The sequence below is a fragment of the Mytilus edulis genome, unplaced genomic scaffold (assembly GCF_963676685.1).
Source record: "Mytilus edulis unplaced genomic scaffold, xbMytEdul2.2 SCAFFOLD_1002, whole genome shotgun sequence".
Classification (NCBI taxonomy): Eukaryota; Metazoa; Mollusca; class Bivalvia; order Mytilida; family Mytilidae; genus Mytilus; species Mytilus edulis.
The window spans coordinates 1,395-13,626 of NW_027267929.1; the positions used below are offsets into that span (position 1 = coordinate 1,395).

Consider the following 12,232-nt stretch of genomic DNA (forward strand, 5'->3'; position numbering starts at 1 on the left):
CGTTTGTTATCAAAATTAAAAGAAATATATATCATTCGTCTTTTCGGGAGATTGTCAGGGATAAGAATTCGTACAGAAACTACATCTCTCGTTATATTTAATCGGGTTTTTTTTTTTTTGTTATCCGCGGAATGCATTTAAACTATTATATATACATGGTACATGTACATGTACGTACAAACAATTTTATGTAATCTCGGTCGTTTTCTGGTGAGATTCTTGCACGAATAAAAGTTTTAGTTAGTAAACTCGAAACAAAATGCATTGGATTCAAATTTGTAAAATATTAATGAGTTTAGCATTAGAATGAAAAGTGACGCATGCAAAATCCGCCAAAAATCTTCAAGTTCAAAATAAATCAAATGAGTTTCGCCTTTTGCCCTTGAAGAAATAAACAAAGTTGACTAATTTCAACAATTAAACACATTTTAGAAAATCTCTTGTCCTTCTTTTTTTCAGCACTTTTTAACAATTAAACACATTTAGAAAATCTCTTGTCCTTCCTTTTGTTCAGCACTTTCCAAAATATATAACGCAGGTGTATTTCTCATACATATATTTTTTTTTCAAATGGGGTTAAAGATTTCAATTGTTTAAAGTCTATTATATTTAATTACTATGCTTTTATACAGAGTTATAATTCAAATACTAAACTAAATCACAGGAGCTGAATTTTTACTACTTAATAAATAAGTTTTTAAAATATTTATAGATAATATAACCCACCTGAACTGGAAAGATTATCTTCATGTCGATCACGGTCAAAATGAAACCGATCTTTTTATTACTGCATGGATAAGATTAATTAATACCTATACACCGCTGCTAACGGACTGCTACATGTAACACTTCAAAGTATCAGCAACTCAGTAATCAATACTTCTGTGCTGTTGTGATATGTGTCAAGAGATGAGACGCCCTTTTGTGTAATTGCGCGTCAGTTAAGGCATACGATACAGATACAGAGGAAGTAATGAAGTTGCTAAACGTAAATTTTTATTTTCGCGACGTCAAACAGTGACTTACGGAAAAGATGCAGTTTTCGGCTGATTTTTATCATTCAAACTGATTTAACTTGAAAACGAGTTCATGGACCGCTCTTTTTTAAAATGACATTTGGTTTGATTACATGTACGTAAGAAGGTTATGTGTACCAGTTTTCATGAAAACGTAAATAGTGCATTTTTTTTAATTTGATTAATATACAGCAAAAGATGACGGTTTTTTCCTACATTCATGATCATTTGATAAATTTGAGTTATTTGTAAAAATAAATTTTATGCAATATTTATAAAACACATAAATTACAAATAATTTAACAAAAAAGCAGATGTGTGTTTATCTTTTAAAACAAAAAAGTTATGTATTTCTATCGAAAGGGAAAATACGTCCACAAATTCGTATTTTCAGGAAATATCTGAAATTTGAACCTTAATTTACTCAAAAAGAAGCACATGAAGGTATATTTTTTATTACATAGTTAATTTAATCAGGTCAAAAATAGCCCTACATGCAAACTTTTATCAAATTTTAAATACGGGAACTGTATCGTATGCCCTTAATAGAATCGAGAATACAAATTTTAGTTTGTATTTCTGCTATGGCCTTGGAAATGCTTGAGTTTAAGCGTTCGTGATGCAGTTAAACCAAAACAGTCATTTCGGATGCACCAAATCTAGAAAATTTTATAAAAAATTAGAAAATCTGGTTTGCATGCAAATACCACCAAATTTTAGATGAAGTGAATGTAAGCAATTATAGACATCCGTTCATCTTCAAAATTGTAAAAAAAAAACATACTGTTATAGTCGGTTATAAAAAGCCCCAACATGAAACGATTCAATTGAGAAAACTAACGGCCATTTTTAAAACAAAACAATTTACGAAAAAATAAATATGGCAAACATGAACCAACGACAACTACTGAACTACAGACTTGAGACAGGCACATACAAAATGTTGCGGTGTTAAACGTGTTGAAGACATAATCCATCCCCTAACCTGGTACAGGCTGATATTCCCAAAAAAACATCACAAACAACAAAAATACGAAAAACTACGCATTACATGCTTCTGACTCGGGATAGGAACATATAGAATGTGGTGGTGTGGAACATGTTTGAAAGCGCCAACACTCCCATAACCTTGGACAGTGATGTAACAATGCAACACGAGAACAGTCACATTATAAATAAAAATAAAAAAAAATTTAAAAACAAGTTGGTTTTTTTTTTGAGAGAATTTAAAAACATTATATAAAAGGAACGAAATGATACGAAAGAAGAAGTTATACATGCAATGTACAGTTGTCATTAAAATAGTCCATTAAAAATAAACTTATAACAGTTTACTACTCTTTAATGTGAACACAATTTTAACCCCGCCACATTATTTATGTATGTGGCCTGCCCAAGCCAGGAGCCTGTAATTCAGTGGTTGTCGTTTGTTTATGTTACATATTTATTTTCGTTCGTGGATAGTTGGCAATCATACCACATCTTCTTTTTTATACAATTACACATTTAGAATTATTATTTCTGTTTAAAAACAAATAGTGTATAAAAATGTATAATATACATGTAGTTGTTATCTTGTTTGTGTACATACTTCGATTACTGATTTCACACTGATACATGTTTGTGTTTAAATGACCTTTCAAGGTCAAATTTTTTACATGTTTGGAAATAAAAAATGTTTCGAAATTAAGCAAAGAAATTCTATTGAAATTTTTTTGTTTTTGTTTTAAAAAATATCTTTTTATAAAAAAATTTAGAAGTTCACTCTAGATGAAGGAAACCCTTTTTTGTAATTCTCATCACTCCTTATTGATTGTTCACCAAGCGGGTGAGACATCTGCTGTTTCGAAATGGTATGCTGTTAGAAATACCACTTGCAATCATCGCTGATTTTGTGACAATTTGTAACTTGTTCAAGTGTTTGTATCTTACTCTGTGGGATATTACACCCTGACACATAAAACCGCGACCGTAATCGTGACCTAAAGGTATAGTACAATCGCTGATAATGAACGGATTGTTTATTTACATTTCATATTCAAAATCATGCTGTACATGTATTCATGTCAGAAATGGCAGGAGATCATTGGCTCAGTTCATTCATATCGTTCATATCGTACCATATAAAATTTCCTTTCTTTTCTAATCAGATTGATTGATTAACATTTGTCATTCATCTAGTGGCAAACATTTCATGCATGTTTAGGACGCGAACAAATTCATAAAAAATACATTTGTACAGTACATACAATACGTAGATCTTGTAGTAAGGGCTAACCAATATGATAGTACGGGAATTATGAAAGGTACTAGAAAAAAGACTTCACTACAAATTAGCCTTGCAACATGGCTGTGTATTTATACATTCTGACAACACCAAACGGACACCAAACGGAAACCCTAGGTTGACATTACTTTGATTGATGTGTTCTTGCTTTTGATTTCACCATTTGCTTAGGGACTTTCTGTAGGGAATTTTTGGCGGGAATTTTTTTTAATTTATTTATTTGACTTTTCTTTTTACTGTCTTTTGTAAAATGTTCAAAAGTAACCTAATTCTATTCCCAAGTCTTGGCGTATTTCAAATTAAATGACATTTTCAATGTTGTTTTGAAGACCAAGGACAGACAAACTTATAGCTGCAACCAACAAATATGTCATTAGACAACCTCATTATTGCCTGTGCTGTTAATTACCTTACTTATCTATAAAAATCTAGTCGTTAACTTTGATTATGAAAGATATCAAAAGAAAATTGCGTCTTCTTGAAATGTCCCTTTGGACAGCATTCTTTTGTAATTTAAAACTAGTCTGAATTGTCCCTGTGGACAGCATTCTTTTGTGATTTAAAACTAGTCTTAAATGTCCTGTGGACAGCATTCTTTTGTAATTTAAAACTAGTCTGACAGACAGCAACATTTAAATTGGTGTATTCGTTCTCATCACTTCTAATCTAGGATTTTATCATACATTTTATATTTATTAGGTATTAATTTTTCTTATTAGATTATTTTAAAGTTCAATAGAGGTTTTTTATAAAGCATACAAAGACGAATATTTATAGATGTATAATAAATTGGAAGAGTCACGAGGATATTATTCTTACAAAAATAAACTTCAGATTGTATTTCACAAGCATTGATTAAAAATCAGTTACACGTATTGGGGACAGGTGAGATACTAGGGGACATGAAAACTCATAAGTCGAAAATAAAGTGGGACAACGCCATGGATGATAAATACAAATCTAACAAGACTGAGCAACACGAACCAAGCAAAAACTTAGGTGTGATCTCTGTAGCTCATATGGGCACCCAAAAGTTTGCTCATGTTAGTACAAACCCGGTAAAAAAATCTATTTTATAACAATACTCGAAATTCAAGTATTATAGATATGGCCCAACAAAAATCACTTGATAAAATGCTATTAACTTAAGACAGGCACATAAATAACACAACACCACAAGAACAAACTGTAAAAATCAGTTACAAAAAGTCTTAACTCAATGTCTCAGTAAAAAGCTCTACCACGATAAACAAAAAAATATGTCAAATAAAGCACCCCAAAACAAGTACTCGCGCTTATTGAATGCTACTCTCGAGAAAGATATACACCAAAAAAAACATAAACAAATCAAATTAAGTAAACAAATAAAGAAATATAACAAAACGAAATGACACAAAAGCATCAAATACATGTTTTTGGAAGACAAAACCACATATGGGAACGGATCTAAACAAGAAATTATTTGGATTGCATAAGCTAAGTTTTTTTCAACTTTCATTCTCATTCGGTACATGTATAAAGACAAATGCAGGTTCATTAAGGACTTAACAATCCCCTATGACTATCTATACCAGGAAACCAACGAAGAATGGTGGACATATAAATAATATTTATTTAACTCCGGGGTGCCATTTTTTTAAGTTATGTTTCAATTTATATTGTTTGATGTTTATGTTAGGTGGGGAATAAAATTACATAATTGTTTATATATAACTATCGAAATGTTCATAGAAACAAAGGTACATTAAATCTAATGAATTCTTTCTGATTACAATGGTAAATATTTGGTTGAATTGTCTGGTAGTTCAAATTTGAGATGAGAACGAGAGGTTTGAAGGTAAGAGTTACGCACAATTTTGGTTTTGGTTTGAATAAATAAATATAGACTTTAGACAATTTAGTTTTTAAAATATCTTTGAACAATTTATATATCGGAATGCCGGATTTCCTTTATTTTCTTTTTTTTGTCAATGGTGGGTTGCTGTCTCATTGACATATAAACCGCACCTATTTTACCCTGGTATCAAACAGTTAAACTGCACTGTACTGAAAGTAGTTGTATGCAATAGAACCAAATACTATATATTTGATAAAAGATCAATAGTCGAATTGATTTTGCACAGCACGTTTCAATAGATGTATCATAAATACACACACTTCGAAGAAATATATCCCAGCTTCTTTTCAGTTCTGAATTTTCAATCTGAATGAATTATAAATTCTAGTTTAGAAAAGTTTACATCTAAATTACCGTTTAAGAACAATACATACAGAAGTATTTACTTTCTCGGAAGAGTCTTACAAAATGTAGCTAATTTTCATATCCAGAAACGAAGAATGGAGTAATCCTCAAATTATCGTAAATGTAAAGCTCATAGACATTTATGGTGGAAATAACCGCTATTAATATTTCTAAAAAAAATTCATGTTCTCTATCTAATGATTCATTTACATTCACTGTGTTCAATGTTCGGGACATTCGATGACCGATAAGAGCACGTACGAGTGGTCAGGATATCGAATGTTGTTATTGTACAATTTAACAAAATTCGAACAAAGACAGTCATCCTTACCGAATGTCATTGTATACATGGTTCGTTGTGGTAGTTATCTACAAATGCCGTTATTCCATCGGTCATTGTTTATCTACATGTCTATGTTGATAAGGTACACAACTAAATGTATATAAAGTGAATGTGCATGTGAAAAATTAGCATAACTCAAACATGGAAACAGTACTTTTATTCTTAAGCTTTTTAGTCGTACTTTTAGAGCAAATGTCATCTTTAACAAAGGTAAGCCAGTATGTTGTACAGAATAAATTGATTGAATGATTGATTGGTGTTTAAAGCACGTTTCAGCATTATTGTGCTTTTTCGTGGCCGTCAGTTTTTTTTTTTTATTGGAGGAATATACGATGTGGGTCATATAAAATTATAATGGTACTGAATGACAATATGGAAAGACTTCTATTGGTCAACAAAGTGAACATTGTATTTGTTCCTTTTAATCAGTATGCATGTTTTGGATTTGTCTTGAGTTCTTGTAATAAAGTTCTATGGAAGTGTAACCCTATTTTTTAAATATAAAAAGTCTGCTACAATATTTATTCTCACCAACTGCTTGTATATTTATGGCTAAGGATATTGAAGAACTTGTATGAATTTGTCCATCATGCTATGATTGTTTATTTATTTCATGTTTACTCATTACAGATGATTTAACACGATGTCCTCCAATTCTACCTAGGAACTCAAACTTATTTGCCTACATAGACACGTGTTTTGAAATAGTTCACGACGAACATTCCTGGAATGATGCGAGAGGACACTGTCAACAACATGGTGGAGATTTGGTTGTCATCAAAGACCTTACAAAGCAACAGTTTGTAATGAATGCTTTAAAATACCTTCGTTGGGATAAAAAGGGAGTTTGGGATCGGCGGAACAGACGGAGACCATGAAGGCGAATGGAAATGGGTCACAGGTAAATACCAAGCGTCATTTATTGGGACATGTTTTACTAAAGCACACATATTCCTCTTTACCGACTACACGGTCATAAACACTGTTAGTTGTATTTCTTTTTTTATAATAAGTTACTAGTAATCAACTCTTAATTGTTGTTAATTAGTAAATACTCAAAAAGCATAAGTGGGTAAAAGACATATCTGTTAAACATTAAACTAATTTTAAAAGATATATATAATTGAGAATGAAAAAGGGGAATGTCAAAGAGACAACAACCCGCCCAAAGCGCAGATAACAACCGAAGGGAAGAGATACGTTTGCGCCAATAATGCGTCCTTTTGCGCCACAACTTTTTTCTCTAATGGTACGTTTGCGTCACATATTTTAAAATTGCATGGGTATCGTTTGCGCTAAAAATAAAACATACGATTGCGCCAATTAGAAGTAAAATTACTTCCCTACTACTTTATTTTGACTTGGAACCGGCAGGTTACACGGCAAATGTTTCCTTTTCTGAAATATATCTTCTTAGCTGCTGCATGGGTACTGTCCAATTTAATGTATATAGTAGCTTGTATAACTTCACTTTATTGTCCAAAAACACAAATATTAGAGGTTGAAATGCACAAAACAGTTCATAATAATACCTAATAATAATAAAGCCCATACGCATGGTGGGAACACAGCACTGTGTCATTAACATATGTAGCTAAAATATAATCAGCAAAACCCTAAACTTCTATTTTCTTCTATTTTGGCATATCTTTTATTAAATATTCAGCAAAGCAATAAGTTCTATTCTCTCTCTGCACATTGACTGTCTAATGCGTCTTAAGTAATTTCTCTCCAGATGATCATCTTCATGGTGAAATTTCTCCGAACATGTGATACTTTTAAAGTAAAACAAAATTTGGCGCAAATAATACCCATGAAAAACAGTAATTGGCGAAAAAGGACTGCTGCCAACCGATGGCACCAAATATGGGTCTTCAATAATATTATAGAAAATCTTGAAAGAGAATTGTTAAATTTGAAAATATAGGACACGAAAAATAGAATTTCTATCTAGACTTTTTTTTTAATATGTCTCATGTTTCTAAATTGAAATAAAGAAATCTTCTTTTTTAATCAGGAGAAAAGATGACTTGGGGTTACTGGCAACATGGTCAAGGAGTGACTCAAACTGGTTTCCTATTTGCAAAGGGGACTTTGAAGATTGTGCTCAGATCCGTGTAGATGATTCCTACAAATGGCATGATTTTCCATGCAGAGGTGGACCTGCTTATCACTATTCAGTATTTGTGAATATAGTGAGTAGTAATAGTAATATTAAGCAGATTTTAAAAGGATAAATACATACATGTTCATGTATATACAAGTGTTGGTACATGTACACTGAAGCAATCTTTGGACAACTGTGTTTTGACACGTCATAAAGTCGTTAATACATGTACCTGTGAATATAGAAGTCAACGAATAAAATTGAGAATGGAAATGGGGAATGTGTCAAAGAGACAACAACCGACCAAATAAAAAACAACAGCAGAGGTCACCAACAGGTCCTTCAATATAGCGAGAAATACCCGCACCCGGAGGCGTCCTTCAGCTGGCCCCTAAACAAATATATACTAGTCCAGTGAATTTACTAAATTTTATCATCGGTATAAAGACATCATTCGTAAATATAGCTCAACATGCAGACTTCTAATACTTTCAGGTATTTCACATCCAATTTTTTATGGAAATATTCTTTATAAAGCACAAAGGTGTCAGTATTCACCTCAGAAACTTACAAAACCTTTGAATAGACTTATTAAGGAAGGGATATAATTACGATACTGTTGTCAAATCATTAAAGATTGCATATTTTGGCGTTAATATTGAGTCACTGATAAGGTCTTTGCATCGGAACTAAACACATTTATTCTAAAAACAGTTGTTGGCATGACACGGGTTATGTTCTTCTCATATATGTTATGATGGTATGATACTAAACCCCTAACGGGAAGGATTGTGCCTGATGTTCATATGATGAAATCATAATCTTTCAGTCAGTTTAATTGAAGTCTGGAGCTGGCATGTCAGTTAACTGCTAGTAGTCTGTTGTTATTCATGTATTATTGTCATTTTGTTTATTTTCTTGGTTACATATTCTGACATCAGATCGGACTTCTCTTGAACTGAATTTTAATGTACGTATTGTTATGCGTTTACTTTTCTACATTGGTTAGAGGTATAGGGGGAGGGTTGAGATCTCACAAACATGTTTAACCCCGCCGCATTTTGCGCCTGTCCCAAGTCAGAGCCTCTGGCCTTTGTTAGTCTTGTATTATTATAATTTAGTTTCTTGTGTACAATTTGGAAATTAGTATGGCGTTCATTATCACTGGACTAGTATATATTTGTTTAGGGCCAGCTGAAGGACGCCTCCGGGTGCGGAATTTCTCGCTACATTGAAGACCTGTTGGTGACCCTGCTCGTTGTTTTTTTATTTGGTCGGGTTGTTGTCTCTTTGACACATTCCCCATTTCCATTCTCAATTTTATATATATGGAAAGAGAGAAACGAATACAATATATGCAATATTGTTTGCATCATATTTTTCACACCATAAAATATCATTTATGTAAAGACAAGATAAAATTGTTTCAGAACTGTGTTTGTATACAGCTTTTGTAAGGTGCAAATATAATTGTGTAAATCATCATATTTTTTAGGAAATGCCTAAAATGTTGACATCTTCTACAACCTTTACGAACGTTGAAACACCTGTACCAACAACTAAGCATAATACTGAAACACCAGCTGCAACCACTTTAGCAAAGGATTGAAACACCAGCACCGACAGTTTTGCCAAATGTTGAAACACCAGCGCCAACAGTTTTGCCAAACGTTGAAACGCCAGCACCGACAGTTTTGCCAAACGTTGAAACACCGGCCCCTACTTTACCAAATGTTGAAACACCGGCGCCTAATAAAGACACATCCACCAGAATGTATTCAACACTCAAGGTGGTTGGTATAGTAAACAAGGAGGAACCGTCGTTATTGGCTGAGGAAAAGGATATGATTTTTGGAATTTAAATTCCAATTACTGTTTGAATTACCTGTGCATAATATATATAAAGTGAATCATAGTAACGCCTGTCCTATATGGGGTATTTTTTATTTTGTTTTTTATTTGTAAATAAAAGTTTGTTTTGTTTATCAATGTTATCATTTTGCCTCACAAATGTCTAATAGGTCAAAGTACGGTCTTCAACACGGAGCCTTAGCTCACACCGAACAGCACTTGCGATGGACTACACTGTGTAAGTTTAAGCAATTTTTGTTTGAATTAGAGGCGTGGCTTCATAGCCTCGTCTTGAGATGTATCATTTTAGGCACATTTGTTCTATGGGTTGATATGAATCAAAAAGTGTACGTAAGGTGATAATTCGTCTAATAACCAAAAGTAATGTTAATACAAAAGGACGTGTGTATGTCGATCAACACAGAGACACATGGTCCGAGTACACAGTTATCGTTGTCCACGAATATAGTCCCTAGTGTGGACAGTGTGTTACTTGCCAATTTTTGTTATACCCCTTCCAAATTTATTTCTCCATGTTTTATGCCTCATATAGCAAGTTGAGGGGCGAAATGACACTGTAAAAAAATTTGGGTCATAAATATTAATGTAAAGTAGTGATTAGGTCCAGCTGATAAAGGTAAAAAAATTAGCACTTCGGAAGCTGTCAAAAGATTTCAAGACCCCCTAAACATAAAATTGTCCATATTTTGAGTTAGAGCTGATGAAGTTTTCTATGATTTTGATATAATTTGTCCTAAAAGTAGTACAACACACTGTAAAAATATTATTGAGAAAGCGCAGGTGGGATTTTTTAAATTTTCATTTATTGTCTAAAAGAAATGCACTACGAAATAACTGTGTACTCGGACAACATGCAGCTGTCTATAGCATGTATAAGGAAATAGTCTAGACATTTCAACATCATTATCAGATGACAAACGCAAGATGTAGAGCTTAAGGTTACAATAAACCATTAGATTTTATTGACGCAGCCATTTTTACATGAAGGTAACATGTAACATAGTATTTAGAATTAAGAGTATGGCTGATCCTGATTTGTTGATATGTGCGCCCGTTATTTTTCATCCTGAGAGACTAGCTCTGCATTATACCAAAGGCAAAATGCAAAATAAATCATTTTCCTTAGCCTTAACGAAACACAGATGTCGTTTCAACTCTAGGATAAGACACGTGTTTTTACGCCCAACATTGATAGGCATGGAAGAAAAGTACAGTACATATTACGTTAAGAAAAGCCACAGGAACCTATATTTGTTTAACCACAAAATACTACTAGAGTGTCCGAAAAAATTTACTTAACTCTAGCAAGGTTTTGTTAAAATCAATCTTCTAAAGTCTGCATCTCGAAAAAGACTATCTAAAAATAAGATCATCGTAAGTATCAGTGGAACAGAGAACACCCCAAGAAGGGCTTGACGTCAAAATATTTGCCTTTTAAAAATGAATACAACATTATTTAAAACATGTATAATAGGGCCAGTACTCGCATAACATGGGTCAACAGTTTAGAAAAGGGAAGTAACAAACACAATATATTCGAACTTAACATTCTACACATGTTTACAACTGATTTAATGGAAAACAATAAACGAATTGCATCTAGAGGAAAACAAAAAACCTAACAGTAAGGAACACTTATGTTGCATATATTTTGCAAGATATAATAAAACAGTATAGCGTTTACTTAATCACTAAATATCAATTGATAGAGAACACAGATTATAAGAACAATAAATTAATGCACTTTATTTCATTTTTATATATTTCTTATTTATCATGTTAATCTTGTAACGTGAACAACATTGCACTTTTATCAAGATGACATTGACATTACTTTCATCGCTTTTATTTCATTTCGAGCATGTGTGTCACGTACTATTTATGTAGAATAGTTGCATAACAAGTCTTATCTTTCAGTGGTCGATTAAAACACAAATCTCTCATATATTGCCCGAGAACACAGTTTCTTCGTAGTGCAATCCTTCAATAAATTCGAATTAAAAAATCGCAAATGCTCTGTCTCAAAAAGATTTTTACAGTGGGAAAGAGTATGAAAAACATTGGCAACTTATACATGTACATTGTTTACACTCAAAGGGATGGGGTTAAATGATTAAAGAATAATGCCCTTAAAAATGAAGATTAGAGAATAACGGGCAAAAAAATGAAGATTAGAGAAATGCGTGGTCTAATATTTTGAAGATTAGAGAAAAAAGGTGTTAATTTTTTGAAGATTAGAGAAAAAAGGGGTGAACATTAAATGTTTACAGAATAACAGAACACCCCCCCCCCCCCCCCCCCCCCCCCCCATTCCAGACCCTCTTTTAAGGTCTATTGATTGTTTGGTACACATTAGATTTTTTAA

General features: G+C 32.6%; 1 long non-coding RNA gene across 1 annotated transcript; it reads left to right on the forward strand.

Annotated features, from left to right (window-relative positions):
• Positions 1-5,997: 5,997 nt before the first annotated feature.
• Positions 5,998-8,028, forward strand: LOC139506277 (uncharacterized). Its single transcript, XR_011660010.1, has 3 exons — positions 5,998-6,098; positions 6,519-6,789; positions 7,906-8,028. It is a non-coding gene; the product is annotated as an uncharacterized lncRNA (long non-coding RNA).
• Positions 8,029-12,232: the final 4,204 nt, after the last annotated feature.